Here is a 25,997-nt window from a genome sequence, read left to right as displayed (position 1 = left end):
TGGCTACTGTATTTGCCTACACGAGAGGCTGTACTTGCAAAGTCTAAAGCATTTCCAGCTATTTATGAAAGATACAAGTATTCTCTCATAAACCAATGTCTTGTCTGACTTAAGAAAAAATAAATGGCACAAAGGAGAGCCACAAATACCAATCAGCAACAATCCCAGGGCTTAGAAAATATATACAAGAACAATTGTAACTGTCAGTTGGTCAATGTCAAGTGTAAAGTGGACATGCATGACCAGGTCAGATACTTTGTGGTCAAAGCATTTGATTACATATTCAGAACAGTTGCTATTCAAAATTGTCACCCTTAGTATGGAAATTAGTCTTGTAATGTTACTATGGTGAACAAATAATTTTTATACCACCTAAGTACAATAATCAAAATTGGCATTGTAGAATGCCAACATTTTTTTGAGAATTTTGTATATGATTGCAACGAAGTTGTAAAATCAGTTTTAAATATGAACTTCTGCCTCGTTCAGCCGTGGCCCCTGTTAACCTGAGAAACGTTCAGATTGCTTGTTTTTCACTTTTGGCAGTGAATTTAATTGGCAGTTTCACATTGATCGTTTATTTGCTAGGAGCGCTTGCCAACAACAATTAGAATTGTTTATTCTTCAAACTCAAAGTACAACTATTTGAATTCTGGTTTATTTCAAACTAGCCTCACAATTTAATGGGAGCAGTCAAATGTTTTAGAATAATTTGATGGATTGAAGAATATCATTCTTCTGTTGAGATCTAAACATCTCAAGGCTAAGGCCAAATATTACATTTAACTTAAAATGCCAGAAGTAGCAATAGAGATAAACAGCATAGTGAAGAGGGTGTTAGGCAGGCTTGCACCTATCAGCCAGGGCACCGAAGACATGAATTAGGACATCATTTTATAGCTGTATGAGATATTGGTGAGATCACACGGAGAGTGGTGGGTTTCCTCAACAAGCTGCTAGAGGTAGTGGCAGAGACTCGTACAATTACAAAGTTTAAAAGATATTTGAACAAATACTAGTAAAGAAAAGGTTTTGAGGGTTAGTATCCAAACACAGGCATATTGGGTTAGCTTAATGTAGACACTTTGTTCTGCATGGACAAATTTGGCCAAAGGGCCTGTTTCTGGCTGTATAACACTTGTATAACTTCCTTGCAATTTTAACAGTATTATAATTTTTGGAACACAGTCAATCTCAATCAAATTACAAAGTAGACTGCTCAACAGAATGTGTTTCAATTCAAAATTTTAATTGTGATTTGTATACATTAATTCGGAAAATACATTACTTAGTTGACATGGTGGACACATTCTGATTTCAAGGGATCTTGTTTCCAAATATTTGGTAAATATACACAGCATAAATACATTTGGGGATTAAACAGTTGAATCCATTTTGAGTGTGGCTGGGGAAAATGACCAAGATGTAGATGGTGGTTCGAGTGGAGTGGGGGGAGGGGATGTTGTTGATAACCGACTCTTCCAAATTCAGTAGGGAATTGTTCTACTTTGTCAACCTGTAACATACACAGTATACAAAAAAGAACAATTTAATACATGGCAACTAAAATTTTATCACTGTTCTTTACAGAACAATGTAAATTTTGAGAAATACTAAAATAGCAGCAGTTGCAGTGAAAACAACAAAATTTATATGCAGTGAGGTTCCTTTAACATCTTCGCTTCTAATCTAAATTAAGTTGCAGTTAGTTGTGATCAAAGTTTCAATAATGAAGCACTGTTACAGTAGTAAAAGAGGTTCTTTTCATGAAAACACACTAACGGCACATGTCACACAACACATTGTATTGTGATGGTGTTACGCATGCACTAAAAATTCACTGTAGTTAAGAAAGCATACAGTATTTTGGCCTTCATTGCAAAGAAGTTGAAGTTTTTAAATAGTGAGGTTTTGTTGCATTCATACAGTGTTGCCAAGTCCTCACCTGGAAAGCTGCATACTGTTTTGGCCCCTCTTACCTTAAAAATTGCTGACATTTGATGCGGTACGAAGGAGTTTCACCAGGTTAAACAATTAGCGTGGGCCTGTATTCCTTGTGGTTTAGGAGAATGAGGAATGGCCTACTCAAACACATACATTCCTAAGGAGGCTTGACAGGGCAGAGGTTAGAATGGCTTCATGTGGGCGAACAAGGATACATGACTACTGGAGAAGGAGCCGGTGATTTAAGCTCAGGTACGCAGAAGAGTCTTCACGCAGTGTGTGGTGAATCTCTGGAAATGCGTTTCCCTGACAGATGGTGAAAGCTGTATCATTTGAAGTGGGTAAATATTTGCTAGATTGAGGACTGTAGGGATCAGAATCTGATTTATTATCACCGACATATGAAATTCGTTGTTAAGCGGCAACAAAGATAAATAATCTATAAATTACAAAAATAAGTACATAAAGCAAAGAAAGGGAATAATGAGGTAGTGTGTAAGGGTTCTTGATATTTTCGGAAGTCTGGTGGTGAGGGGAAGAAGCTGGTTCTAAGTAGCTGAGTGTGTGCATCTTCAGGCTCCTGTACTTCCTCCTTGATAGTAGTAACAAGAAGAAAGAATGTTCTGGATGGTGAGTGTCCTTAATGATAGAAGTGATGTCCTTCCTCAGGCATCACCTCATCAAGATGTCCTCCATGGTACGGAGGGTTGTGTCCATGATGGAGCTGCCTAAAACTATAACCCTCTACAAGTTCTTGCAGCTCTTTGCACTGAAAATTCCATATTAGGCTGTGATGCAACCAGTCAGAATGATCGCCACTGTACATCTCTACAAACTTGTAAGGTCTTTGGTGACGTACCAAATCTCCTCAAAATCCAAATGAAGAAGAGTGGTTGGCATGTCTAGATTTTTGCATGCACAGCAAGAAGACATTTCAATGTACCTCTATTTTAAATTACTGACCCCTTACTTTGTAGTTACATAGAGACATGGATAAATGGCACCAAAGAGGAGCTGAGTCCTACATTGTTCATTCTAAATGGTGGAGCAGTCTTGAAAGGCTTGATGGACTGCCTTGCCCCCGCTCCCATTTTCTTGGTGTCTCTTGTTTTCATTGAAGATGTGAGTGCACAGTGTTGATTTTAGGACAGAGCTGCTATGTTGGATTTCAACGCACCCATTAAAGCCCTCTCCTAAACGTGTTCAGCAGAAGGAAATACACTCTTCACTTCACAACTAAAACCTTTAGTAGGATCATCTATTTGTTATTAAAGAGTTGCTGGTGTATTTCGCCAGTCTTTTCTGTGATTCTACATGTGCTTGGTTGCTGAAATTTCCAGGAATCGATATAGCAGATGTTGAACAATAGTACTCAGTCTGAGACACAGGGGAAAAGTAGAAACCCTCTCAAGTACAACTTGACTGGAAGGACGAGCACAGAGTGTGTGGTGCAGGATAATTTGCTGCAAGAACAGCCTCTCAGTGGAAAGGTACATCTTCCCGATACACAGGGACCAATGGTGTAACGTGGACTAGATAACTGTTCTTAACTACAGCTTGATACCTGCTGCAGCACCAGTCATAACCTAAGGGCTGGGCTAGGATCACACTGGCAATAGATAATGGAGTAACAGTTGAAATGAACTTCTATTTGTCTGATTTCTCCCATTGTAGAGCTGGAGATATTTGCAATATCGCAGTTTATTGTTGATTTTTGTGGCAGAGAGATGACTGATGCTTTTATTTTGAAGAGAGCATTCACTCCTTCTTCCCATAAAGCAGAAAACAGAGCAGCCACATGGCTTTGCTGGAACGGCAGGCTTCCCGAGCCAACAGGATGCCATCAGCTACACACAGAATGTTTTGCAACCGCTGAATGTTTACTCTGCACTTTACTGGAACTGTACAGGATTTCAATTACTTCATGTAACCCCGTATGTCTCACAGGTCAGTGCCTAACATCCAGGCTGCAGTCCTGAGCCCATCATCGTACCACCGCACTCTCCGCATTTGAGCTGCCACGACAACCAAACAGGGTGGCAAAGGTTGGCAGTGAACCTGCTGATTCCCTGCAAGTAGCACCGCACACACGCGGACCATGCACACAAGGCGTACTGCCGCAGGATATGTAACAGAGCAGGTGATCGGTGTGACTGATGACTGAAACATTGATCTGCAGCCTGGACTATTCTGTACGTGCGCTGCGCTAGTTAGCAGAGCAGGAGCTGGTAAATTAGTTTATTATTGTTCCATGTACCGAAATACAGAGAAAAGCGTCTTGCATACCGTCCAATAGATCAACTTTACAACAGTGCATTGAGAGAGTTAAAGATAAAACAATAACAGAGAGAAAAGTAAAATGTTACAGTACAGAGAAAGTGCGGAGCAGGTAGACAGCAAGGTGAAAGGTCATGTGAGATAGACTGTAAGGTCGAAGTCCATCTTATGGTACCAGGGAACCATTCAGTCATCTTATAGCCATGGTAGCAGCTGTATTTCCGCTTAGTTGTGCATGCTTTCAGGCTTTTGTATCATCAGCCTAACGGGAGGGGAGAAGGGATGGGTGGGATCTTTGATTATGGTGGCTGTTTTACTAATCAAATTTCATTGCAGCTGACTACCCCAGCACCATGACCACCCTTGTTGCCAACAAACATCAAGCAGTCAGAACGCATAAGGTTCTGGCAGGAAAAGTGGAGAAAGAGTCGGGGAAACAGGAAGATGAAGTGTAGGGCAAGGAAGGGTAGAGGCACACGAGACGAGGTAGGGTAGAGGCACACGAGACGAGGAAGGGTAGAGGCACACGAGACGAGGAAGGGTAGAGGCACACGAGACGAGGAAGGGTAGAGGCACACGAGACGAGGAAGGGTAGAGGCACACGAGACAAGGAAGGGTAGAGGCACACGAGACGAGGAAGGGTAGAGGCACACGAGACAAGGAAGGGTAGAGGCACACGAGACGAGGAAGGGTAGAGGCACACGAGACGAGGAAGGGTAGAGGCACACGAGACGAGGAAGGGTAGAGGCACACGAGACGAGGAAGGGTAGAGGCACATGAGACGAGGAAGGGCAGAGGCACACGAGACGAGGAAGGGCAGAGGCACACAAGACGAGGAAGGGTAGAGGCACACGAGACGAGGAAGGGTAGAGGCACACGAGACGAGGAAGGGTAGAGGCACACGAGACGAGGAAGGGTAGAGGCACATGAGACGAGGAAGGGTAGAGGCACACGAGACGAGGAAGGGTAGAGGCACATGAGACGAGGAAGAGTAGAGGCACACGAGATGAGGAAGGGTAGAGGCACATGAGACGAGGAAGGGCAGAGGCACACGAGACGAGGAAGGGTAGAGGCACACGAGACGAGGAAGGGCAGAGGCACACGAGATGAGGAAGGGCAGAGGCACACGAGACGAGGAAGGTAGAGGCACACGAGACGAGGAAGGGCAGAGGCACACGAGACGAGGAAGGCTAGAGGCACACTAGACGAGGAAGGGTAGAGGCACACGAGACGAGGAAGGGTAGAGGCACACGAGACGAGGAAGGGTAGAGGCACATGAGACGAGGAAGGGCAGAGGCACACGAGACGAGGAAGGGTAGAGGCACACGAGACAAGGAAGGGTAGAGGCACATGAGACGAGGAAGAGTAGAGGCACATGAGACGAGGAAGGGCAGAGGCACACGAGACGAGGAAGGTAGAGGCACACGAGACGAGGAAGGGCAGAGGCACACGAGACGAGGAAGGGCAGAGGCACACGAGACGAGGTAGGGTAGAGGCACACTAGACGAGGTAGGGTAGAGGCACACTAGATGAGGAAGGGTAGAGGCACACGAGACGAGGAAGGGCAGAGGCACACGAGACGAGGAAGGGTAGAGGCACACTAGACGAGGAAGGGCAGAGGCACACTAGACGAGGAAGGGTAGAGGCACACTAGACGAGGAAGGGTAGAGGCACACTAGACGAGGAAGGGTAGAGGCACACTAGACGAGGAAGGGCAGAGGCACACGAGACGAGGAAGGGTAGAGGCACACTAGACGAGGAAGGACAGAGGCACACGAGATGAGGAAGGGTAGAGGCACACTAGACGAGGAAGGGCAGAGGCACACTAGACGAGGAAGGGTAGAGGCACACGAGACGAGGAAGGGTAGAGGCACACTAGACGAGGAAGGGCAGAGGCACACTAGACGAGGAAGGGTAGAGGCACACTAGACGAGGAAGGGTAGAGGCACACGAGACGAGGAAGGGTAGAGGCACACGAGACGAGGAAGGGTAGAGGCACACTAGACGAGGAAGGGCAGAGGCACACTAAACGAGGAAGGGTAGAGGCACACTAGATGAGGAAGGGTAGAGGCACACGAGACGAGGAAGGGCAGAGGCACACGAGACGAGGAAGGGCAGAGGCACACTAGACGAGGAAGGGCAGAGGCACACGAGACGAGGAAGGGCAGAGGCACACTAGACGAGGAAGGGTAGAGGCACACTAGACGAGGAAGGGTAGAGGCACACTAGATGAGGAAGGGTAGAGGCACACGAGACGAGGAAGGGCAGAGGCACACGAGACGAGGAAGGGTAGAGGCACACGAGATGAGTTTAGCCTCATGTCTCCAGTGTTATGGGTTTGATCATGACCTCTGGCAGTGACCCTGTGGAATTTGCACATTCTCCCAGTGCTGCGTAGATTTCCCCTGTGCTCCCTCATCCCAATGATGATAGGCTAACTAGTTGCTGTAAATTGCCCCTAATGTTGATAGATCTTTGGAGAATCCAATTAGAGCTAATGGATTATGGATAAAGAATAGATTATGGGGAAATAAATTGGAGAATTGAAATTGCTCTGAAACTAGAAGAGATTTTTAGGGCTGAATGGTCTAGTATGACAAATAATACAACAGTCAGCTAATTTGCTTGTGCATTCCCTTACTCCTGTCTTCTATGTACATTGAATTGCCTCAGTTCTCCAATGCAGTGACTGTATCATGGTTAATGGGAGTTGGCTATCTTACAGAAAAAGAAGATTGCAGATAGCCTTGAAAGATGGTCTCACACTAATCTGCAAGACTTAAGTGTACACTTCTGAAAATTGCAGCAGTATAGACTGGCTGACCAAGAGACAATGAGATAACAGCAAAGGTACAGTGCCAGAGCTGGGAACACACATACTGTCCTGAAAGATGGACAGATGTAAACTCTATGGTACAAATGCCATTCTCCTAGGGCAGGGCATCAGCAGCCTAAAAATTTGTTAGACATATTACTGGGAAACCGACAGTCTCCAGAGTACCTTTGAACTCTTGTAACTTGAGGGATTTAAGGGAAAAAAAATTAGTGGGAAGCTGGAAATGCTGTATGAGATGGCAGAGGGTCAATAGGCCAAAACAGCCTCATCGTATATCATAAAGAAGTGTGGAAATTTCAATCTTTATCCCGAAAAGCATTGTGCATGTGCATTCATCAGAAGATCTACTGTGGTTCAAGATAGTGGCTCACTCTACATCCTTGAGAGAAATTTGGGAGGAATTTTGCCCTTGCCCCCAGTGTCACATTCCAGAAAATGTATAAAGAGAAAAAGAACTTGTGTGACTTCTCCCATTGTTAAGCTAGCATCTGTGCTGTCAGATTTTCCTGATAGAGTACACCCATGCATTGTCACTGTTTGAGTGTAGGTCACATTTCTGTGAAATCTAAGTGGTCCACAGAATGTGTATCAAAGCTGTGGGCAATGAGCGTGAGATGATGTGGTGGGTTATTTTCAACTTGCTGTTCCTTCACTTCCTCTTTCCTGAATATTTTATTGCACAGGTAACATTGCAGTAAAGAATGAATGCATAATCTTCAGGTACAGACTTCACACATATCGTACTTTCAAAGGGAATACCATTGACTGAAAGATCAAATCTGAAGGGCTGGATTAAATATAAGAATACTGTCATCTTTGATATTTTCAGCATCAAAGTAACGTACATCCCAGTAGCTTTCCGCCTGACTCCTGTTACCTTCTGCTACCTTTGCTTGTCCTGTAATTCAGAAGGAAGTTCATCAGTGTGTGTACGGCAATGTGAGCAGGTGATGTGGTAGTCATAGTTGAATCTGCAACCACCTTTAGGTCCCTGCCCACCCTGCACTTCAGGTAGCAGCTTTTAGGTAAGATAGTGCTGGTAAGTGGAAACTCTTCGCGTGCAGTTCTGATAGTTTCGTCAAATATTCTCACTTAAGCCTACGACAGTAGAAATCCACAGTCACAGCTATGGATACTTCAGCAAGACATTTAAAAAATCCATTGATGATAAGAATCAGTGAACCTTGGACAGCAGCCTCAGGTCATGAATGCTGCTGACCAAGCGAATGCAGCTCCTCTTTAAGAAAACAGCACACCAGTCTACAGGTAGGATTGAAATGTTGCAATCTTAGACCCCCTACTCCTGACTACCCTGCTGGCAAATATACCGTGCCTGGAAAATAATAGTGAAGACTTCAGAGCAAGATTGCTGTACCAGAGGGACATCAGGGCCGCTGTATACATTGCTTCACAGAAACATGGCTATTCCCAGCCATTCTGGATGCAGTGCTGCAACTTGAAGGATTCTATGTTCTCTGCAAAGATAGTACAGCTGAGTGAAGGTGGAGGAGGTGGAGCATGCATTAACTCATTGTGGTGCACAGTCATGGCCGTTCTGTCTCAGCTCTGATTACCCGACCTGGAGCAGCTTGTGGTCAAATGTCATCCTTTTTATCTACCGAACAAGTTTTCTGCCATCATTCTGGTAGTGGAGTACATTCCACCTCCTCAAGCCAATGTCAGGCAGGCACTGGACGAGCTGAGAATTTTAATCAGCAGGCACAAAACAGCATAACTGATATCTTCTCTATCATTGCAGGGAGTCTCAACCAAACCAGCTTGAAAAAGTCTCTGAACAGCTAACACCAACTCATCATCTGCAGAACCAGAGGAATCAACACATTTGACCACCGTCGTACCACCATCAGAAAATTTACGCTGTGCTATGTCATGCCCACACCTTGGAAACTCTGATCACCTAGCTGTACCTCTACTCCCGGCGTATAGGTAGAGACTAAAGACCGCAGAACCAGTGATGAGAACCATGAGGGTATGGTCAAGGGAGGCAGAGGTGTACTTACAGGCTTGCTTTGAGTTGGTGGACTGGACAACATTCAGGGATTCATCTTTGAATCTGAATGAATATACCACAGTTGATACCAACTTCATCAAGACCTGTGTCGATGACTGTGCATTCAAAAGCATACCGGACATACCCAAGCCAGAAGACATGGATGAACCAGGTGATTCAGAGTTTGCTAAGGGCTAGATCTGTGGTTTTCAAGATTGGTGATCAAGAACTATACAAGAAGTCTATTTTAAGAGTGAAACATATTATTGCAGTTAAAAAGAAGGTAAAACAGTGGCTATATTTCATTAGTCGTTTGAAGAGGACAGGTGTGTCAGAAAGACACTTACAAATTTCTTAAAGAAGTACTGTGGAGAGCATGCTAATCATCTGATATGGAGGCATACTGCACAGGATTGGTAAAAGCTGCGGAAAGATGTAAACTTAGCCAGCTCCATAATGGGCACTAGCCTTACCAGCATTAAGGACATCTTCAAAAGGTAGTATCCATCATTAAGCACCCTCATCACTGAAGACATGCCTTCTTCTCATTGCTACCATCAGCAACAGCTTCTTCCCCTCCGCCATCAGATTTCTGAATGGACAATGAATTCATGAACATTACCTCACTAATTTTTTTCTCTTTTGCACTACTTACTTAATTTTTTTATACATACTTCTTATTGTAATTTATAGTTTTTTATATTATTACATATTGCAATGTCCTACTGCCGTAAAACAACAAACTTCACAATATATGTCAATGATATTAAGCCCTCTTTCTCTGCTGGCCGATTGCAGTGTAATCACACTCCTTGTCTTCACCCCTTCATTCCCTGGTAGCTAAAACTTTCTTTCCAGGGTACCAACTAAGCAAATGTATCAAACTCACAGGCCAATCTCATCGGTGTATAGAAAGGGTTGGGGTGATCTCTATTTGAATCAAAAACCTATCAATCTGTGTCAGTGGCTGGGCCAGCAATCGACTGGACTGTTTGGAAGGGCGTGCTACTGGAAAGATCTCTCCCCGCCTCCTTCAGGTGCCATATGCAATCTTTCTCAGTCGGCCATGCTATCGAAGTTGTGGAACCTCATGTCTCTGCTTTAACTTAAATCCCTCCCCATCTATTTTCCCAATATCTTTTCTATTCAATGCTATTCAACTAATGATCTACCTTCAGCAACCAGCCTTCATTACAGAGCACCATCACCATTACACTGTAGCATGCTATTCACAGATTCTGTCACGCTCTCGGTGTCTTCTGCCTTCGCCTTTGCTGTGGGTGTGTTTCCGTCAGCTGTGGTCAGGCCTGGTGTGGCCGGCTGGTGTTCATCTCTGAGGTTCTCTGTAATTGCATGGTTACTGGGTACTCTTGATCCCCCACTCTGTCAGGGTTGTTAAGTCTGATTCTGATTCTGAGCTCATAAAATAGCAACTATTGCTTAAGAATAACTTGCCGTTTATCCCTGGGCTGTCAATTTTGACTGGACAGCTGTGAAACGGAAGACTAGTAAACTAAGAGATTAAACCTAATAGCGTTGAATTTAATAGCATTGAGTGGACCTTTATAGTTCTGCAACGTTACATGGGGGCAATGTACAGTTATTTTGGAAAGATAAAAAATTATAATTGTGAGACAAAGGTGTCCAGTCTGAAAAAATTTTACGTGATTTATAGCACAACAGAAAATACAGCAAACAAATCCAGGAAGAATTTTTTTTTTAAATAGGGGAGAAATAAATTTGAAATAATCCTCTCTTCTCTTTGAAGTTTCTATCTCATGTCATAGCAGTCATCTTGGTGAGAGGATTATTTTCTAAATAAAAATGATAGATACTGCTGATCCTTGGATGTGGCTGGTTGAATTCATGCGGTATGTTGGTTGGAATACAGCTGCAAATGCTGCTGATGGAACCACCACATAAATAGTGCTTCAGGAAAAAAATCATCTGTTTTTCACATTCCTCTATGGAATAACATTTTTTTCCCTTCTGTCAACAAGTTAAAAATGAGCAATTTATGGTAAACATTTACTCTCCATCTGTTTTCTTCATCTTGCTTTGAGTTCATTAATCCCTTGGTGTCACGTGTCTTAAAATTACAAATAAGCCTGTTGGACTAGGATGTGCCCTTAATGAATTCTGCTGCCATTTAGCCTGAAACCAGTTACTTAAATCCCATTCTGCGGGCTCTCACTCTTCAGCATAAACTACAGCTAAGGTGTGGATTTGAATTAAATGTGGCGAGCACAGTTCATACTGTTGCTAAATATTATACTAAGTGAATGAAGGAAATTGTGGCCTTTCCACATGGGTAAAAGCTTTATGTAAATACATAAAGCAGACAAGGGAGGTAAAGTTCAATGTGATTACTGGTGTACAGGAGGCAAAATGAACTTCCTCTTCCTACATGCAAAATATTAAATACAACATCCAAAGGCTCCATAAAAACTACGTTCCAGTCATATTGGTCAGCTACAAGGGGAGCTTAGGAATTTTATGATTCCTGTAATAGAGATCTGTGGAACAAGGAAAGAAATGGACTAGACTATAGATTTCATGTTCACCATAAAATACCCAAAAAGCATCCAAAGAAAATGTCAGTGTTGTTAGATCCAAAGCTGAAGTCAACATGATCTGAAAGGAATACTGGGTGAAGCAGCAGGAAGAATATAAAGGCGGAGACCTTCCAAGCTGTTAAAGATGAAAAGGCTGCATTCTGCTAACTTGCCAGTCCGTGTTCTACCAGTAAACAAAGCCAACGGATAGTTAAAATACTTCAGCACAAAATAATAAGAATAATGTCAGATGGGAACCATAATGTAGGAACAGATGTATGGGAGAAGGAAGAAAAAGAAGACAGTAAAGTTCTTTGTACTGTTAGAGATAAACAGAGAGGAAGAGATGGAGAGTTTCTTAAATGCATTTATTTTAATGCTAGGAGCATTGTAAGAAAGGTGGATGAGCTTAGAGCATGGATTGATACCTGGAAATATGATGTTGTAGCTATTAGTGAAACATGGTTGCAGAAGGGGTGTGATTGGCAACTAAATATTCCTCGATTTCATTGCTTCAGGTGTGAAAGAATCGGAGGGACAAGAGGGGGAGGTGTTCCATTGCTTGTCAGAGAAAATATTACAGCGGTGGTCTGGCAGGATAGATTAGAGGGCTCGTCTAGGGAGGCTATTTGGGTGGAATTGGGGAATGGGAAAGGTGTAGTAACACTTATAGGGGTGTATTATAGACCACCTAATGGGGAGTGAGAATTGGAGGAGCAAATTTGCAAGGATATAGCAGATATTTGTCGTAAGCAGAGGGTTGTGATTGTAGGAGATTTTAATTTTCCACACATAGACTGGGAAGCCCATACTGTAAAAGGGATGGATGGTTTGGAATTTGTAAAATGTGTGCAGGATACTTTTTTGCAGCAATACATAGAGGTACCAACTAGAGAAGGGGCAGTGTTGGATCTTCTGTTGGGGAATGAAATAGGTCAGCTGACAGAAGTATGTGTTGGGGAGCACTTTGGGTCCAGTGATCACAATGCCATTAGTTTCAATATAATTATGGAGAAGGATAGGACTGGACCCAGGGTTGAGATTTTTGATTGGAGAAAGGCTAAACTTTGAGGAGATGTGAAAGGATTTAGAAGGAGTGGATTGGGACAATTTGTTTTATGGGAAGGATGTAATAGAAAAATGGCAGTCATTTAAAGGTGAAATTTTGAGGGTACAGAATCTTTATTTTCCTGTTAGGTTGAAAGGAAAGGTTAAAAGTTTGAGAGAGCCATGGTTTTCAAGGGATATTGGAAACTTGGTTAGGAAAAAGAGAGATATCTACAAGAAATATAGGCAGCATAGAGTAAATGAGGTGCTCAAGGAATATAAAGAATGTAAGAAGAATCTTAAGAAAGAAATTAGAAAAGCTGTAAGAAGATATGAGATTGCTTTGGCAAGTAAGGTGAAAATAAATCCGAAGGGTTTCTACAGTTATATTAGTAGCAAAAGGATAGTGAGGGATAAAATTGGTCCCTTAGAGAATCAGAGTGGACAGCTATGTGTGGAGCCGAAAGAGATGGGGGAGATTTTGAATAATTTCTTTTCTTCCATATTCTCTAAGGAGAAGGTATTGAATTGTGTAAGGTAAGGGAAATAAATAGGGAAGTTATGGAAACTATGACGATTAAAGAGGAGGAAGTACTGGTGCTCTTAAGGAATATAAAAGTGGATAAATCTCTGGATCCTGACAGGATATTCCCTAGGACCTTGAGAGAAGTTGGTGTAAAAATAGTAGGGGCTCTGACAGAAATATTTCAAATGTCATTAGAAACAGGGATGGTGCCGGAGGATTGGCGTATTGCTCATGTGGTTCCATTGTTTAAAAAGGGTTCTAAGAGTAAACCTATCAATTATAGGCCTGTCAGTTTGATGTCAGTGGTGGGTAAATAAATGGAAAGTATTCTTAGAGATGGTATATATAATTATCTGGATAGACAGGGTCTGATTAGGAACAGTCAACATGGATTTGTGCATGGAAGGTCATGTTTGACAAATCTTATTGAATTTTTTGAAGAGGTTATGAGGAAAGTTGATGAGGGTAAAGCAGTGGATTTTGTCTATATGGACTTCAGTAAGGCCTTTGACAAGGTTCCGCATGGAAGGTTAGTTAAGAAGGTTCAATCGTTAGGTATTAATATTGAAGTAGTAAAATAGATTCAACAGTGATGCCAGAGAGTAGTGATGGATAACTTTTTGTCAGGTTGGAGGCCGGTGACTAGTGGTATGCCTCAGGGATCTGTACTGGGTCCAATGTTGTTTGTCATATACATTAATGATTTGGATGATGGGGTGGTAAATTGGATTAGTAAGTATGCAGATGATACTAAGATAGGTGGTGTTGTGGATAATGAAGTAGGTTTTCAAAGTTTGCAGAGAGATTTAGGCCAGTTAGAAGAGTGGGCTGAACGATGGCAGATGGAGTTTAATGCTGATGAGTGTGAGGTGCTACATTTTGGTAGGAATAATCCAAATAGGGCATACATGGTAAATGGTAGGGCATTAAAGAATGTAATAGAACAGAGTGATCTAGGAATAATGGTGCATAGTTCCCTGAAGGTGGAATCTCATGTGGATAGGGTGGTGAAGAAAGCTTTTGGTATGTTGGCCTTTATAAATCAGAGCATTGAGTATAGGAATTGGGATGTAATGTTAAAATTGTACAAGGCATTGGTAAGGCTGAATTTGGAGTATTGTGTACAGTTCTGGTCACCGAATTTTAGGAAAGATGTCAACAAAATAGAGAGAGTACAGAGAAGATTTACTAGAATGTTACCTGGGTTTCAGCACCTAAGTTACAGGGAAAGATTGAACAAGTTAGGTCTTTACTCTTTGGAGCGTAGAAGGTTGAGGGGGAACTTGATAGAGGTATTTAAAATTATGAGGGGATAGATAGAGTTTACATGAATAGGCTTTTTCAATTGAGAGTGGGGAGATTCAAACAAGAGAACATGAGTTGAGAGTTAGGGGGCAAAAGTTTAAGGGTAACATGAGGGAGAATTTCTTTACTCAGAGAGTGGTAGCTGTGTGGAATGAGCTTCCAGTAGAAGTGGTAGAGGCATGTTTGGTATTGTCATTTAAAGTAAAATTGGATAGGTATATGGACAGGAAAGGAATGGAGAGTTATGGGCTGAGTGCAGGTCAGTGGGACTAGGTGAGAGTAAGCGTTCGGCATGGACTAGAAGGGCCAAGATGGCCTGTTTCCGTGCTGTAATTATTATATGGTTATACGGAAAAGAAAAGTGAAGAGTGCAGATTTGAAACAGCTTTTATTTTAAATGCATTCACACCAAATTCAGCATTGGTCTACAAACTCAGCTGAAATTAGTCCCTGGTTACATATAAGGACTCTATACCCAGTTTTAACAGATTGTCTGCTTCATTTCTTCAAACAGGAGAATTGGCCTGCATTTTCCAGTCATTGAAGGACTGTGAAATTTCCAGTTTGGGTCAATATTGCTGACTTCTCTGTTTTCTCTCCTTCTACTTTAACAATGATTTATTAATACACAGGAAGCAGCAACAACATCATTGTATTTATGCAGCATCTTATATTGCACCATTTAAACACTCACTGAATTGGGGGACACGTGATCAGAACTTTTATGCTTGCTGTAGACACTACACTGTACTTAGACCGAAGTTTTTAAATAGCATCAGTTGCATGTGTTTGTATTCAAAAAGCAGCAACTTTTGACACTGATAGTTGGCAAGAAATAAGCAGTAAGACAATTCAGAACTGTTTTGCTCAGTGTGATTTCAAGCATTCAGGCTTGGATTTGCCAGAAACAGCCGTAAGCAAAAATGAAATAATTCTTATATTTCAACAAGTTAGGACCTATTAAGAATTTGAAGGCATCGACAATCATTTTGAGTGTTACAATGAAAATGAAGACTTGGGAGATGCAATCATTGAAAGCATTGAATGAAGGCAGTCCATTATCTGCACTAGGAGTCTGCACTGATTTTGTTCATTTACAGTCAATCAAAAGAACAGGGCAATGTACACTGGATGAATTCCTCTGCTGATAACTATTAGGAAGCCATACAGTTTCATAGTACTGTAGTAATATTGACTCACTCACCTGTGGCTCCATGCAATATTTCCATGCAACAGTGGCCACGTCCTAGTAAACCACTTTGACAGGTGGGCTAAACCTGGTGAGGATACGCAATAGGCCTCATACCCCAGTACAGGTGTCCCCCCCCCCCCCTTTACAAAGTTAGAGCGCTCCTATGAAACCTTTCTTAAGCCAAAATGACGTAAAGTGAAGAACCATTAATTTATATGGGAAAAATTTTTGTGAAAACGAAAATCCTCCTTGTAATGCGAAAACAGGTTACTAATGTAGGTCTTTTGTAAAAGCGAAGTGGCGTAAAGCGAACATTCGTAAAGCAGGGGACACCTGTAGATGCTTGCTGCAAAAACACCAGCAAACATTCAGAAAGCTGTGGCCAGTACAGCTATACAGAGAAAGCCAGGCACCCTCTACACAATCACTATTTTGCTGACAAATGCCTGGAAACCAGCACTGCTATGACTACCCACAAAGAACTGTAGTAGGCACAACTTGCAGATCTCGACAGTGAGCTCGGGCTTGAGGTTAGACACTAGGAAGCATCTTTCCTCAGGGGCAGAGGAGAAATGGGTCACTTGGAAACTCCTAACGTGCCTACATAGTTAAGAGCCAAAATGGTGAATTAAGGCTCTGCCCACTATCCAAATCTTGCCATTGCTGTGAGATATAGACCACTTAACAGCTTTTACTCACTATAAAGGGATTGTCCGCACATGCTTCAGGATTTGGCCAAAGCTATAATCATAAGATTTGTATTATGCATATCATTGAAAAAATTAATGGAACGATCTCTGGCATTGATAGATGAATATGAGGGAAACAAGATATGAATGTAACCAGCTTCTGAGCTTCCAATTCCTGTCAAGTTCCTGAAGGTCGATTCATTTAAAAGTTTAAAAAGACAATGTCACTGCAACTCTTTTCATCATGATCACCAATAATGTGGATGGAAAATACATGGCCCTCGGGTTCCTTGAACACTCGGTTCCTTTCCACCACCAGCAAAAGTCGTTAGTTACTATTTTCCCAGGATCAACTAGCTTGAAGATCTCATCTGAGCTTTGATCCAAATGTGGAAAAAAACTTAAATTTTCATGAGGTGAGGTTGATGGCCTGTCAGAAGTGGAGCTGCCTGCTAATGAATGCACATTATTCAATTCTAAGTACTGTACAAATACTTTTACAATGAAGCAGGCCGTGTCTGCATACAGTAAAATCTGGACAATATTTAATCATATGCCAATAAATGGTAAGTAATATTCATAAACAAGAGCTAACTATCTCAACTTGATATTCAATAAATTGCTGCTACTGAGTTCTCACCCTTCCATGATCATGACTTGAAATTCAGTCTTTCTTTATCATCACTGGATCTAAAACCTGGAATTTACTGCCCAACAATAATTGTGAGAGTACGTTAATCATAAAGACAAAGATTAGCTTAATTTGTAATGTGTGCATTGAAATGTACATCTAAATGTGTCCTTTTGCACCAATACCAACAGTGTGTCGATTGTGCTGGGGACAGCCCACAAGTGTTGCCACACTTCCAGTGCCAACATAGCATGCCTGCAAGCACTAACCCTAATCCTTCCCATACGTGTCTGGAATGTGGGAGCCGAGAACGAGCCTTTCGCCTTTCCAGTGTTTGGTCAATTTAAATGCCGGCTCATATAGACTTAAAAGACAGGGTGTCGGGATCCAAGGCAAGAACCAATTTTGCTTGCCCTCTTCAATGTTCACTCCTCTCCCCATGGCACTAAGGCTATGAAGACTGCCCTGACTACTGTGCTCTGTGCCCACTAATATGATGAACTGACATGCGAGACTTTGGGCCTACTCCAGGCTGCTGCGGGGTTTGGATCTGACGACTCAATTTGGTTCAGAATGTTTGCATGATTTGCATTTTTTTTCCTTTCTCTTGCACATCAGGTGTTGGTCTTTTTATTTTTTTCTTTAATTAGGTTCTTCAGGGTTTCTTGCTTTGTGGCTGCCTGCAAGCAGACAAATCACAAGGTTGTATAGTTTATACCTACTTTGATAATAAGGGTACTTTGAATCTTTGAACCTTGAAACCAGAGTTCCCAGAGGAAACCCACACAGGAGAACATACAAATTCCTCTCAGAATTGCAGCACACTCTTCATCCTCTCTTCAACAGATAGGCAGGGACAATAAATACCAGCCTTGCCAGCAAAATCCATATCCCATAAATGAGTAATTATAAAAAAAAGTAAAGTGTGGAGGTCTAGAATTGGATGTGTGAGTGTGGGGTACTAAATATCATGTAAGAAAATAACTCGGCAAAAATTTTGGTAAAGAGAGTCATCACGTCATGCAGCACCAATGAAAAACCCTCATCCAACTTGTCCATACCAGCCCAGTTACCAATCTAAGCTAATTCCATTTAGCTGCATTTGGCCCATATCATCCTAAACCATTCCTATCCATGAAACTTGAAATGAGTTTAAACATTGTAATAGTTCCTCCCTCTACCACCTCCTCCAGTAGCTCAATCTATATACCCACCACCCTCAGGGTGGAATTCTTACACTTCAGTTTCCATTTAAATCTTTCTCATCTCTCCTCAGAACTATGCCCTTGGATTTTAGAAGGACTGCCTGGGGAGAAAGATTGTGACCATCCACCTAAGCTATATGTCTCACAACTTCGCCCCTCAGCCTCTTGCATTTCAGGTAAAGCAGTCCAACTCTATCCAGTCTCTCCACATAACTTCAGTTCCAGCAACGTCACTGCAAGTCTTTGCATCCTCTTTAGCTTAATCATATCTTTCTTATAGCATGACACCAAGAACTTCCCACAATATTCCCTTCTGCCGCCGGCGTGGGATGGCGAGTCTATCCGGGACCCTGGGGACTTGTGGAAACTGTGTGGTGATTTCTTTTGAACATAGTCTTTTAACATCTTTGGACTATTTTTACTGTGCCCATGGTCTGTTTTTTTATCAATTATGCTATTGTTTGCACTTTTGTAACTATATGTTGTAACTATGTGGTTTTGTGCAGGTCTTGTAGCTTCAGTTTTTGGTCTTGTTTGTCTGGTGGATTTGGAGCTCCATTCTGGGGAACGCACTAAGATTGTAGCGCGATATTAATACGCAGCAGCCTCTCCAGACTCTGGATTGGGGATTGCCAAACGTTATGTGGATTTTCTGGTGTAGTCTGTTTTGTCATATGCTTTTGTGATATCATTCTGGAGGAACGTTGTCTCATTTTTTAACTGCATTGCATTTGTGGTTTCTAAATGACAAATAAACTGAATCTGAATCTGAATATTCCAGCTGCAATCTCACTAATGTCCTACGCAGCTGTAGCAGAATATCCCAACTCTTTACTCAATTCCCTTTCTGATGAAGACAAGCATGCCAAATAACACTTTCATCACTTTGTCTACCTATGTCACCACTTGCATGGAACTATATTCTTGTATCCCTACGTCTCTCCATCCCACCTTGGTTTAACATATCACTTCACACTCGTCCAAGTTGAATTCCATCTGCCAGCTAATCTACATCCTGTTAGAACTTCGCTGTCCATCATACTACTAATTTTTCTGCTATTCACAAACTAATCATGCCAACCATAACTCACATTCAAATCATTAACCCATGTGACAGACAGCAGGGGACTTTGTGCCGATACCTGAGGCACATCATTGGTCGCAGACCTCCAATCTGCAAAACAACCTTCCACTACTACCCTGTAACCTTCTACCAAGCCAAGTAGTGAAGTTGGAGTTAAGGTAGCAAGAGAAGCTAATCATTGGCAGAGCATGTTTTCTTAGGAACGTTATCTGCAGCTTCAATTTCATAAGGCAACCAAACAAACATTTCTCTTTTTCACATCATATGGGGCGGCTAATCCATTGTTAACCAAGCTACCTCCATCTATACAGCTGCTGCCCTGCTCTTACTAAATCAACCATGAGATTTAGCTCCAGGATATATTGTCAGAAAGTCATTCACTGGTTGAACTAGCAAGGGAGCATGGATTCTATTTTCTTTCTTGGGCCGTAGAGAAGTAGTTCTTAGAGTCGTGACGGCAGTATTGCTTTTATGATGGAAGTGAGCTTCTAGATCTTCTGCCAGTAGTTGGTATACATCTCCTGTAGTCATACAACATCATTCCATCTTTAAGCTTAAACCTGTTTAAAGTAAGAATTACTGTTCTCCAATGAAGAATCAAATGCAATACAAGTCAGTCTGAAGTCATAGAGAAGAGTTTTAACTATCTGTTTTGCTGATCAGTGTTCCACCTTCAATTGTAGCAAAGCTTAAATTTGGCCTCTTTCTAGAGAACATGAGAAAACAATCTCCAATTTGATTTTTATTTGGATATTTAATACTGCTTTTGATTTAATTATTCTGTAACACGCTGTAAGGTTTCGCTGCTATTGTAATGGCCTCTCTGTAATGTTTCACTGTTAAGGCTAAGGTAATGGTTTCTCTGTAGCAGCAATGTTTGGGTTATGACTAGAGATAACGGGGCATGTTAGCCAATGAGCGGGATGTTGTTCTTTCTTGTGTGTCTGGGAGAGGAATTTCGCGGTCTTTTGTCGGGGAGCAATGAAGAGAGAGGACGTGAATGGAGAGAGTTGGTAGACCACCAGATGGAGTGAACTTGGAGCGAGGGTCCGAGGGTCGGCTACGCTCGGAGGAGAATGACGGGAACATATGGACGACACTGTGAGCTCCAACGTTTGCGCATTAGACTGGTTCATGAGAATGGGCCCTTTTCTTTTTTTTGTTTCTTTACTAAACATATAGTCAAATTAAGAATTATAAAGCTCAATCATTTAATCACATATTGTGTCCTGTTTGTTATTTCATGGTACTGATTTGTAACAGGGGACACATCGCGCAGCATCCACCCAAACAAGATTTCTCAACTTTGGCCAGGCCAAAGGCTATCATTCCCTAGATTAAGCCACTAGCCAAACTGAGGGTTACAATTTTTGAATTGAGTGCAATTTTTGACATTATGGGATACTGAGCACAAAACACTGGTGAAAATCAATTCACAAATAATTGTTCAGAGAATGATTTGAAACTCATGACATTGCCCTTCAAATACATGAAGGTCAACTTCCCTGAGCATACTCTAATATATTTGTTTAAAATTTTGGAGAACTTATCTTTAAAAATATTGGTAATGAAATTAAACATCCTCAGTGGCATCAAGTATTCAAGGCTGGATCTGAAATAAAGTGGAAAACATCTTTGTTCAGTTCCTTATCTCTCTCTAAAAATTTACCCTTGTTGTTCAAATAACATATTTGAGCATAATAATCACTTGTTTGCAATGGAGTGCATCATCATGTCTTGTGAGCTGGAAATGGATTTTATAAAATACACAACTAGTATTTTTCATGTTAGTAACTTATTTAACAAGATCTATGTTGCTAACTAAGTACACATTGTCCCTGGCATCCAACCAATGAGAAATCCTTTTTCTCACATCACATTTGAAAGGTTGGAAGGAGTACCAGTTTCCAAAATAAAAACAGTTCAGATTATACATCTTCAGAATCCATGAAAATAATATTCATTATTCCTGATCAAAAATACCTCAAGAAAAGCATTGACAAATTCAGTGTCAAAAAATGTTAATGTAATTATGCATTAATCTAAATTTATTCAATAGATTAATGATCCAAGATCAGCCATGATGGAATGGGGGGAGCAGACTCCAGTCTAATTCTGCTCCTATGTCTTATGGTCTTATGGTTATAGTTATTTCCCTTTTAATCATGCGTGGAATAGCAACAGTAATGAAATTTTCAGTTTTCTCAAACTGTATTGGACAATCATAATTTTGGAAAATCTTGACAGTCATTTGAATCCTGAGCTGAGCTATTCACTCTCATCTTCTCCATCACAACACTTGTCAACTTCCGTATTCTTAATATCACTGCCTTTGCCAATTCTTCAATCTGTCTGTGGCCAAAACCCTCATTCATAACTTGTTTCAAACTTACCATTCCAGTATCTTCAATTCGCCTCATGAATTTTAACTTTTGTAAAATTCCTTCACAGAACTCCAGGTTTATACCAAGATTTATTGAACTATCCTGCTATCCTTTTTGACCTACCTTGGCCAAGGTAAAATCCTTTGTACCTCGATGGATGTAATGGACTAAAGGGCCTGCATCTGTGCTGTACATCTTTATGGCCCTTACCCCATCTCTTTAGTCATTCTAACGTCACCAGCATCCCCCCCCCCACCCCACCCACTGACCAGCACCTTCCACTTCCATCTGTATTGTATTTCCTTTTCACTGTAGTTTGCTTTTCAGAAGACATGCCTTAAGGCAACTAACCCCCGTGACCTGGAATTTACATCCCAAATATCACAGCAATCTTCCTCAGCTGTCCTCTTTGCCTTTTTTCCCCCTCTATATCTATTGGAAATCTGCTGGGGCTATGAGATCTCATACTTGATGTTACACATGAGAAAATCACATGCTTGTGATTTCTTCTTAGACTGCTACATTCACTGTCTTGGTTCATTCACACATAAGTAAGAAACAGCATTGTATCCGATTACAGGGATGATCCTGTTCAGGGGTGGCAAACGTTTGGCAGGCATGCCCAAGACAACAGCCATGATGAAATGGTGGAGCAGATGTGATGGGCTGAGTTGCCTAATTCTGCTCCTATGTCTTATGGTCTAATGAACATGCAAAAAAAACTTCTGTTGAAACATTGCATGCAGTGCCACCCATGATATCTTTAATCCCCACCCTGATTAAATACATGATGGCTCTATTGACTGCCAAATGACAAAGCAAATTCGTTTTTACAACCTGAGAGTAGTGGGATGTTTTCACAGGAAATGTTTCACGCTGGCTTGGTGCCAGTCAAACGGTTATGAGAACACGTGATGTTGGACGATACATTTTGAAATCCTCGCAGACCTGGTGTCGTATCAGTATTTGGTTAGTAATCGGTTGGGCCAGTTGGCACTAGCTTCTCTCTGCTTATATTTTTTCTTCTGGTGTCTGAACATTCAGTGATAATAACGGTTTATAATTTCACATTTACATCTCTTATGTTACATACTGCATGAGATACAATTACAATACTATTTAGAAATGAAGTTACTTTACATTTTTCATTGCGTTTTTCAACAATTAACATTAATAATTTTGAGCAGATTCTCCCTGTGACCTTGGGTTTCTCTTGGTGTTCTGGTTTCCTCCTAATTTCAGATAGGGGTTTGTGAGTTGTGGGTATGCTTTGTTGGTGCTGAAAATGTGGCAATACTTGTGGACTGTTGAAGCTTTATAAAGCACTGGTGAGACCTCACTTGGAGTATTGTGAGCAGTTTTGGGCCCCTTATCTAAGAAAGGATGTGCTGACCTTGGAAAGGTTTCAAAGGAGATTCGCAAAAATAATTCTGTGATTGAAAGACTTATCAAATGAAGGAAGCTTGTTGGCTCTGCATCTGTACTCACTGGAATACAGAAGAATGAGGGGTGACCACATAGAAATCTATCAAATGTTGAAAGGCCTCGACAGAGTGGATGTGGAGAGGACGTTTCCTATGGTGGGAGAGTTTAGGATCGGAGGACACAGCCTCAAAATAAAAGGGCATCCTTTTAGAATGGAAATGAGGAGGAATTTCTTTAGCTAAAGGGTGGTGAATCTGTGGAATTTATTGCCTCAAGCGGCTGTGAATGCCAGGTCCTTAGGTATATATAAAGCAGAGGTTAATAGATTCTTGATTGGTCAGGGCATGAAGGGATACGGGGGGGAGGCAGGAGATTGGGGCTGAGAGGGAAAATAGCAGTGCAGACTGCACAGGTCAAATGGCCCAATTCTGCGCCTGTATCTTATGGTTTTATAGACATTGATCACCATTAATTGTTAAAAAGCTTGTGTGCCTTAAAAGGTGCAGTAGATTAAATCAGGACATAAACCCTCTGTATTTGTAGACCATCTGGCACAATTCCGTAATGCAGCAAACCATGCAAGGCACATTGTCTTGTTTTCGACATTTTTGAGCAAACTGAACAAGCGATTTAAATGATTTCATAAAACTTATCTATTGGCAGTAAATAGCAAACAATCCTTTAATATTTCCATGTAAAGTTAATGGACAAAAGCTGGCCTGGAATGATTAGATGTCTCACGTTCTTTATAAGGTCAATTAGTTAGTTTTGCTGGAATCTCTAGCTGTGCAGTGGGGCTTTGACTTATAACATGCTGGGAACACTGGATTTTATTAAAAGTGTACGACAAAAAAGTTGGTTTGGATTCTGTAGGCTCCTTAGTGTTGCAGCTAAATAAGGCAAAAAAAGCAGATACAAGCTATTGACAAAATAACTTTTATTAAAGGCTCACAACTCAGCGGTGAGAATAACAAGTGATCTGATGGTGCGGGTCCCACAAGGCTGTGTCCTCAGCCTCCTACTGCACTCACTATAAATTCACAACTGCATGGCCAGATGCTGCTCCAATTCCATCTACAAGTTCAGAGACGGTATCACCATAACTGGCGACATCTCAAATAGCGGTGAAGCGGAGTACACGGAGATGCCGTGGTGACATGACAACAAACTTTCCCTCAATACCAGCAAAACAAAACAGCTGGTCACTGACCTCAGGAAAAGGGGGGGGGGGGGGGTGGTGCACATGTTCCTGTTTACATCAACAAAGCCAAGGACAAGAGGGTTGTATACTTCGTGTCCCTAGGAGTGAACATCAGCAGAAGCTCATAGGGCATCACTGCTTCCTGAGGAGGCCAAAGCAATGTGGCATCTCCTCTTTGTGCCTCATCAATTTTTATCAAAGCACCATAGAAAGCACAGATGCACCACGGGTGCTGTGGCAACTATTCTGGCCCTGACCAGAAGAAACGACATAGCTGTGGACATAGCTCAGTGCATCACAGAAACCAGCACCCTCCTGTGGACTGCCGACATGCTTCGCTGCTTTGTGTTCTGCTTTCACTTTGTATTCATGATCCCGACTTCCTGCAGACTCCAGACTTCTGTCAAATTGAGCATCAATGTTTCTCTAATATCTTTCATCACAATGTTTGTCTCCACATGGCAATATAGTCCTCTTTTATAAAATAATCTCAAACACAAGAACACAGTTAATCGACGCAGAACTGCTATTTAACATCTCTAACCTGTCCCTCCATTCAGTGTTGTCCTGGCTGCTCTGAGCTCTGTTTCTGTGTCAGGTTTACACACTCTCAATTACCTGATCTTTCACAAATGAATTTACCACCTCATCCTTCGTCTCCACATCAGTTAAACTTTTAACAATCTCTTAATCTTGCAACCTTCACATGCACTGACCAAAGATTCAGAGTGAGATTATTTTATCTATCTCTTGTACATCGACACCGGCACTGAACTGCATTGTTTGCGATAACACCCAACGCATCCTAAGGATGTGCTGGAAGGAAGTTGCAAGTCACCACACATTCTTGTGCCAACATACCATGTCCACAGTGCTCTGCAGAACAACATAGAACACAGGTAAAACTCCAGATGTTCCTCATCACACGTCCACATCACTGGCCTTCGACCATAAAGCACGAAGCAGAGGCCCAGACTCCCGTCTGACCACTAACTCCCCCACATCCCTGTCCCTAAACCCTAACAGAGGCCCAAACTCCCGTCTGACCACTAACTCCCCCACATCCCTATCTCTAAACCCTAACAGAGGCCCAAACTCCCGTCTGACCACTAACTCCCCCACATTCCTGCCCCTAAACCTTAACCTGACTCCTAACTCCCCTCTCTGCCCCCAAAACAACCCCTATGAACTTAACAAAACAACTATGACCTTGACAGAGAATGCAGCTCATCATCATCTTGACTGAACAATTTCTAACTTACCTGCCACAATATATTCCACAGCTTGACTATATCCTGGACCTCTTACTGCTTGAAGCTAATGTCATTTCAATACACAATTTTCAATCCACGTAATTAAATCCAGTTCATGACCCGAGAAAAGCAAAATTGCTGAAGATGTTAGAACCTTGGAAAAAGTCAGCAGGTCAGACAATATCTGTGGAGAGACAAATAGGCCAGAATAGATAATATTCATACCCTGTAATAATTAGAGATACCTGGACCTATCCATCTCATCAGAAACCCAACAGTACAACTCACCCAGAGATTTACTCCTGCATAGGTGTTCAACGCCGTTTTGCTCTGCTTTGGTTGAAAGGTATGTCTGACAATTGTCTTGCCCAACAGAAGGCAAATACGTCACATTATCAGTACATATGTTTATAGTTGTTTACTCAATGAAAA

The 25,997-nt window shown here is 41.8% G+C and overlaps 1 long non-coding RNA gene across 2 annotated transcripts; it reads right to left on the bottom strand.

The window, feature by feature from the left end:
* Positions 1 to 1,228: 1,228 nt before the first annotated feature.
* Positions 1,229 to 25,997, bottom strand: LOC140724898 (uncharacterized). Of its 2 annotated transcripts, XR_012098214.1 has the most exons (4): positions 25,854 to 25,981; positions 25,575 to 25,749; positions 9,542 to 9,660; positions 1,229 to 1,516 (listed from the first exon to the last, which is right to left on the bottom strand). It is a non-coding gene; the product is annotated as an uncharacterized lncRNA (long non-coding RNA). The 2 variants fall into 2 exon arrangements; XR_012098213.1 differs by lacking the exon at positions 25,575 to 25,749 and having other exon boundaries at positions 25,854 to 25,997.

This window comes from Hemitrygon akajei, chromosome 3, assembly GCF_048418815.1.
Source record: "Hemitrygon akajei chromosome 3, sHemAka1.3, whole genome shotgun sequence".
Lineage (NCBI taxonomy): Eukaryota > Metazoa > Chordata > Chondrichthyes > Myliobatiformes > Dasyatidae > Hemitrygon > Hemitrygon akajei.
Note: the sequence above shows the minus strand (reverse complement) of the source record. Positions and strands in the feature narration are given on the sequence as shown.